This window comes from Colobus angolensis, unplaced genomic scaffold (genome assembly GCF_000951035.1).
Source record: "Colobus angolensis palliatus isolate OR3802 unplaced genomic scaffold, Cang.pa_1.0 Scaffold79, whole genome shotgun sequence".
Taxonomy (NCBI): domain Eukaryota; kingdom Metazoa; phylum Chordata; class Mammalia; order Primates; family Cercopithecidae; genus Colobus; species Colobus angolensis.
The window spans coordinates 25877-33844 of NW_012121709.1; the positions used below are offsets into that span (position 1 = coordinate 25877).

General features: G+C 40.2%; 1 pseudogene; it reads left to right on the forward strand.

Moving 5' to 3' along the window:
- Nucleotides 1–364: 364 nt before the first annotated feature.
- Nucleotides 365–1394, forward strand: LOC105502314 (annotated as a pseudogene).
- The last annotated feature ends 6574 nt before the right edge of the window (nt 1395–7968 follow it).

Genomic DNA, 7968 nt, shown 5'->3' on the forward strand with positions numbered 1-7968 from the left:
TGCAGTGAGCTGAGATCCGGCCACTGCACTCCAGCCTGGGCGACAGAGCGAGACTCCGTCTCCAAAAAAAAAAAAAAATAGTTTTGGTCCTTCTGTGGAGAAAATTATAAAGCATTTATTGAGGGACTCCTAAAGGAGGTCTAAAGTGAAGAAATGTCATATGCTTATAGATTGTAAGACGCAATACTATAAAAATTTCAATTCTGCCTACATTGTTCTATAGATTAAACGCAATCTCAGTGAAATCTCAACCTACTTTCCTGTGGAACTTGACAAGCTGACTCTAAATCTGATGTAGAAATACAAAATATCACCCTGTGAGCTGCAATCCAAGGGAGTAACGGTTGGGTGTTTGCCATCTAAGGGAGAAGCTCTCATCCATGGCACACCTGGCATGAGCAAACCCCTTTAATGCACCACACCTGCAGCTTGTGGACAATGGCCTCACGGACCTCCACAGCAGCCCCACAGGACCCACAGGCCCCCCTCACTGCTCTCTTAACCTGGTAGCTGCTGCCTTACAAAAGTACAGTTGTGATTTTGACTCCACGAAGTATTATGCACTGTGTGGCTCTCGTGGGGTCTTAGGTTGTGGTCTGACACACACTGTGGTCATTCCCCTAGGTTTAGTGAAATGCTGTATGCAGGTGGACCCCCAAAAGTACAAGGGCATATTTAATGGATTCTCAGTTACACTTAAGGAGGATGGTGTTCATTGTTTGGCTAAAGGACGGGCTCTAACTTTCATTGGTCACTCCATGCAGGGGCTCTGCAAGTTTGGCTTTTATGAAGTCTTTAAAGTCTTGTATAGCAACATACTCCCAGAGCATGTTATCTCTGGTGCACATCACTATATTTGGCTGCCTCTGCCAGTGCTGAATTATTTGCTGTAATTGCCCTATGGAAGCTGCTAAGGTTCAAATTCAAACCCAACCAGGTTAGACCAAGACTTTGAGGGATGCAGCTTCTAAGATGTATAAGGAAGAAGGCCTAAAAACATTCTACAGAGGGGTTGCTCCTCTCTGGATGAGACAGATAGCATATGCCATGATAAGTTTGCCTGCTTTTAAGGTACTGTTGAAGCATTGTAGAAGTTTGTGGTTCAGAAGCCCTGCAGTGAATGTTCAAAGGCAGAGGAGCTGGTTGTAACATTTGTAGCAGGTTACATACCTGGAGTGTTTTGTGCAATTGTTTCTCACCCTGATGATTCTGTGGTATTTGTGTTGAATAAAGAAAAAGGTAGCAGTGCTTCTCAAGTTCTCCAGAGACTTGGATTTAAAGGTGTATGGAAGGGACTGTTTGCCTGTATCATTATGACTGGTACTCTGACTGCACTACAGTAGTTTATCTATGATTCTAAATGCCAGAATCTCGGAAGAAGCGGCTTGGGTTAACTCAGCAGATAGATCAAAGTAAATGTGGACTGAATCTGCTTGCTGATCAGTGCTGAAGAAAGTACAAAAGGAACTTTCATATATTTGACAGTGTAGGAAATTGTCTATTCCTGATATTATTACTATAGTACTCTTGCTTAAGTCAAGAATTTCAAATTTACTATTGAAATAAACCCAATTCTTCAGGGAAAAAAAATATAAAATATTACAATAACCAAGACACTCTTTTTTTTTTTTTTTTTTTTTGAGACGGAGTCTCGCTCTGTCGCCCAGGCTGGAGTACAGTGGCCGGATCTCAGCTCACTGCAAGTTCCGCCTCCCGGGTTCACGCCATTCTCCTGCCTCAGCCTCCCCAGTAGCTGGGACTACAGGCGCCCGCCACCTCGCCCAGCTAGTTTTTTGTATTTTTTTAGTAGAGACGGGGTTTCACCATGTTAGCCAGGATGGTCTCGATCTCCTGACCTCGTGATCCGCCCGTCTCGGCCTCCCAAAGTGCTGGGATTACAGGCTTGAGCCACCGCGCCCGGCCCCAAGACACTCTTAAGAAAGAAAGAAGAACTTGCCCCACCTCATCTTAAGACTTATTGCAGGATCTGGCCAGCAGCCTGCAATGCGACGGGGTTCTTTCTTTGTTGCCAGATGGATTGGCAGGTCGAGAAATAAAAGACAAACACGAAATAGTGAAAGCTGGGTCCAGGGGGTCACCACCTTCTGGTCCTGCGATGCCGTCAATGCACTGGATATACCAGCATTTATAAGTTTAGTGAGGGCGGGGGTAGGTTAGTGAGGGATTTAGGGTCGTTTGATTATGAGGTGAAATGATCACATGGAGATGAAATAACTCTTTAACATAACATCAGTATGCAGAAGTGCAGTATACAGAGATAAGAATTTACAATATAGTGTGTGCATCAGCAATTTCTAACAGAGCTTTGAAACAGAAACACAGTCTATCCATAACCTATGTTTAGTAAGATACTAATCAGCAATAATAACTGCAGCAAAAGCTGGTTGCAAACAATCAATAGAAACAGGACGTGAAACAACCAGTTAGACCACAAATTCTCAGAAGGGAGTATGTCTTAACCCTAAAAAGATCTAGAAGAGCCGTGGCAAGATAAGGGTGTTTATAACCCTATCTTATCCATATGAACAGGTGCCCCTCATGTGTCCGTTTATAGGCTCTCCACAAGGGTCTCATTCCATTCCCAGAGCTATGAACATCTGCTTTTCTGGGATAGGAATCTTGGTGATGTGAAACCTCCTGACTGCACATCCGTTTATAGGCTCTCTGCAGGGGGAAGCACATCACGTGCTGTTGGCTCATTTTGGCAGTCCAACCTGACATTGTCTTTACACAATCCTGCATGCAATTTTGTATTTACAATAATCAGGAGCATTTCAGTTTTTATTCTGTAGCAATAGTTTTAGGGGGTCTCCCTACAAAGACTAACACAGACCTAGAGAGAAGATACTGTGGTACTAGTACAGGGATGGACAAATAGGTAAATAGAAAGAAAATATCCCAAATTAAGCCCAGCAATATATATATAGATCTCTGATGTATGATACAAGTGGCTTTTTCAATCAGTGGAGAAGAGACAGTCTTTTCAAAATATGAAGCTAGAACAATTGGGTATCCATACAGGGAAAAAAAAAATGAAATTAGGCCCCTACTTTGTATCACACTACACTCAAAAAATCAGTTCTAGGATGGGCACGGTGGCTCACGTCTGTAATCCCTGCACTTTGGGAGGTGGGCAGATCACCTGAGGTCAGCAGTTCAAAACCAGCCTGGCCAACATGGCGAAATCCCATCTCTACTAAAAATACAAAAATTAGCTGGGCATGGTGGTGGGTGTCTGTAATCCCACCTACTCAGGAGGCTGAGGCAGGAGAATCATTTGAACCCAGGAGGCGGAGGTTGCAGTGAGCCGAGATTGCGCCACTGCACTCCAGCCTGAGCAACAGAGTGAGACTCCTTCTAATCAGTTCTAGGCCAGGCTCAGTGGATTATGACTATAATCCTAACACTTTGGGAGGCCGAGGGAGGAGATCTGCTTGAGCCCAGGAGTTCAAGACCAGACTGGGCAACATGGTGAGACTCCATCTCCACAAATAAAATAAAAAACAAAAAAATTAGCTGGGCATGGTGACATACACTTGTGGTCCCAGCTACTTGGGAGTCTGAGGCAGGAGGATCACTTGAGCCCAGGAGGTCGAGGCTGCAGTGAGCCATTAATGCATCACTGTACTTCAGCCAGGGCAACAGAACAAGACCCTGTCTCAAAAAAAAAAAAAAAAAAAAATCCGTTCCAAGTGGTTTAAAGACCAAAATGTGAAAGGGCAAAAACTATAAACCTTTTTTTTTACATTCTATGTCATTTTATTCCATAGCAATAGTTTCAGGGGGTCTGCTATGTTAGTACAAAGACTAACATAGACCTAGAGAGAAGTGCAAGCAAACCTCACCTCATTTTGTCCTCCTTTGCCCTGCCAGAGACTTCTGATATGTTTTAACATCTCCCTGTACATAGGGTCCTTTCCTTTCCTTTTCCTCTTTTCCCCCTTTCCCTTTCCTAAGAGTCCAAATGGCCATAAACATATGAAAATATGCCCTACCTTATTAGTAATAAAGGAAATGAAAAATTAAAACTACAATAAGAAAATAATTATACACCCATGGCAAAAATTTTAAGTCTGATAACAGAGAGTATTAATGGGAACAAAAAGCAACAGGACCCTTTATACACTGCTGGCACAACCAGTTGGAAAAGAGTTTGGCATTAATTTAGGGGCAGTGGAAATCCTATGACAATTCTGATACTGGGCAAATACACTAGATAAACTTGTGCATTTGTGCACCAGAAAACATGTACATGAATGCTTATAGCAGCATAATGTACAAGAGTGCTTACACAAGAATGCTTATTATGTACAAGAAAACATGTACAAGAATGCTTATAGCAGCATAAGCAGGTAAATAAATTCTAGTATATTCATACTACAGAATACCAAACATCAATGAAAATGAAATGACCTCGTGCTCTATACAACATGGATACATCTCACAAATAATATTGAGGGATAAAAGCAACTCACAAAACAATACATACAAAAATATATATAGCATTATTCCATTTATATCGAGTTCAAAAACGAGCAAAACTAAATTGTTTAAACATACATACATACATTTCTGGTAAACTGTACATAAGAGTAAAAAAAGGCTTATCACAAAAATCTGCATACTGATTATCTCTAAAGGTGAGAGGGAGAGCTGTGATTGGGAAGAACCTCAACAGGTATATGTCTGGAGGTACAGGTAATGTTCCATTTCTTGTCACTAGTGTTTGTTTATAATCATTCTTTAAACAGTATATATATGTTTCATGCATTCTAGTTCATGTCTGATATATCTCACAATAAAAAAATACATTTACAAATTCTAAAGTCCTGGCGAACCATTGTGGCTCAAGCCTGTAATCCCAGCACTTTGTGAGGCTGAGGCGGGAAGACTGAATGAAGCCAGGAGTTCCAGGCCAACCTTGGCAACATAACGAGACCCCTGTCTCTACAAAATTAAAAATTAAAAAAATTAGCTGGCTATGGTGGCATGCACCTGTAGTCCCAGCTATTCAGGAAGCTGAGGTGGCAGGATCGCTTGGGTCTAGCAGTTTGAGGCTATAGTAGGCTATGTACTATGGCCTGAGTGACATTGGAAAATCCTGTTATCTTTGTTTTTTTTTTTTTTTTTTGAGACGGAGTCTCGCTCTGTCTCCCAGGCTGGAGTGCAGTGGCCGGATCTCAGCTCACTGCAAGCTCCGCCTCCCGGGTTTACGCCATTCTCCTGCCTCAGCCTCCCGAGTAGCTGGGACTACAGGCACCCGCCACCTCGCCCAGCTAGTTTTTTTGTATTTTTTTAGTAGAGACGGGGTTTCACCGTGTTAGCCAGGATGGTCTCGATCTCCTGACCTCGTGATCCGCCCGTCTCGGCCTCCCAAAGTGCTGGGATTACAGGCTTGAGCCACCGCGCCCGGCCGGAAAATCCTGTTATCTTAAAAAAAAAATCAAAACAGATATTACCTAATACTAGAACTAATCTCCCTAGATACACAAAAGAGAATTTTTCTCATCTCTTTCTCCCAAGCCCACCTGTACAAGAGGATTTTTCTCATATATTTCTCCCAAACCAGAAAAAGAGGTAAGATGCTAATTAATATCTTGTTAATAGGGTTAGACGGTCACGTTGCCTTGGCTAACAGAAACATAAACAAGTGAACTAATGTAATAGATAAATGTAATAAATAAATAAATGTAATAAAACATTTAAAAGTATAAAATATTTAATAAATATCAGCTATTATGTTAACCACATATGGCCTTTTCTCTGGGTAAGCTTGCTAAAATTCCAGCTGGATGGCACAGTCACAGATTCTACTGGCTTATGACCTATCACAAGTTTATAACTGTTAAGAGATTTAAAAAACTAAGACTAAATATGAAATGGTGAAGTCAAGAAATATATAGAGACAAATCTCTAAATTTAAAATGTTTTATTTGGGAAGCAAGAATTGTGTTTCAGGGCATACACACAGACTGGGTGGTCTTGAACATGTTCGAAGAACAAAGAGATGACTGAGTTTTATTAGAAAGGGAAATAGTACATGTTATTTTGAAAGCAACCTCACTGGCACCAGAGAAAGTTTTGGGAGTTGGCAAACTCTGATTAGTGAGTGACCATGGTATGTAAAACTGGTCCTAAGAGTCAGGCAAGTCATTTCGGCAAGTCATTTGACTACAAGGTCAAACTGGTCTCAGGGTTATATTGAGCCATTTCAGTAGCTGGGCTTGTGAAAATATTAATTATCGGAGCAGGTGCTGTGTGCTCTGAGAGCTTGTTCCCCCTGGCTTCTCGACTCTGATTTAGTTGGGTATGACAAGAATGATCCAATATATATAATAAACTTTCACATAAATAATCCCTGGAGAAGAAAAGCAGCCATGCAGCTTTTGTGAGCAAGAACATAATTCTGATCATTAATTCAAGAAATAGCCCTATGAGGCCGGGCGCAGTGTCTCATACCTGTAATCCCCAGCACTTTGGGAGGCTGAGGCGAGCAGATCACCTGAGGTCAGGAGTTCGAGACCAGCCTGACCAATATGGTGAAACTCTGTCTCTACTAAAAATACAAAAAAATTAGCCAGGCATGGTGGCACATGCCTGTAGTCCCAGCTACTCAGGAGGCTGAGGCAGGAGAATCACTTGAACCTGGGAGATGGAGGTTGCAGTGAGCCGAGATTGTGCCACTGCACTCCAGCCTGGGCTACAGAGCAAGACTCCATCTCAAAAAAAAAGTTATATATATATACACACACACGTGTGTGTATATGTGTGTATATTATATACACACACGTGTATATGTGTGTATATTACACACGTGTGTATGTGTGCATATTATATATACACACATACACACATATACACGTGTGTATAAGTGTGTATATTATATACACGCACGTGTGTATGTGTGTATATTATATATACACACACACGTGTATGTGTGTATTATATACACACACGTGTGTATGTGTGTATTTTATATACACACGTGTGTGTATATTATATACACGTATATGTGTGTGTATTATATATACACATATATATAGCAACTAATAATTTTCACAAAAACCATTTACATTGTTTCAACCTTTCTGCTTAAAACTGTATTATGAGATGAGCAAACAATCCCACAAGATGATTTGAGACATAAAAAAATAAACAAAAGACAACCTATCCAGCATGAATATCCTATTGACAAACACAATGAAGAATTAAGAATCACAACCCACAGTGTGCCACTTTACCAAGAAATGGAACTGGAATGATTTTGGTGGAGGTAAATGCTTCACAACAGTCTTCTTGTGTAGTATAGTTTAATTGTGGTTGTTTAGAACTGCTCTTGCAGGCTAATATTTATGCTGCTTTTTTTTTTTAAGTCATCATTGTAAAAAGGGTAGACCTTTTTAGATTTTTCTAAAAATGAAAATATGTAGATACTGGTCTGGTCTCATCATTTAGGCCAATTAATAAAATAATAAATGCATTAAAAAAGTAAAACAAAATCATCATGAGACTAACACAGTTCTCCTTGATATATCAGAGAGTATTACTCCTCAATAGTGTCTATAAATTTGAATAATTCATAGCTGAAACAATATACAAACAAAATAATTAATCAAGTGGTTCAAAAGAAAATTACTCAAATTACCTATTTATCATTTTACATGTAGCAATTACTTTTTTTAAATCCTTTAAATTTTATCTAGGGATAAGCACTCACATCGTGGCTAAGTCTCAAAGAACTTCAAAACATTTTAAAAAAATTCATCCCTGAGAAATGAGAGATAGAAAAATACCTTTAAAAACAGAAGCAACAGACTTACGCGCTCTTTTAACAATCTCAGCACAGAGTGAGCTACTATTAAGAGTGAGCAAATATTCCAGTCCTGGAGAGTTACTGCCTCTCATGATCTGATTTTTTTTTCTCTTTTTTTTTTTTTTTTTGAAATA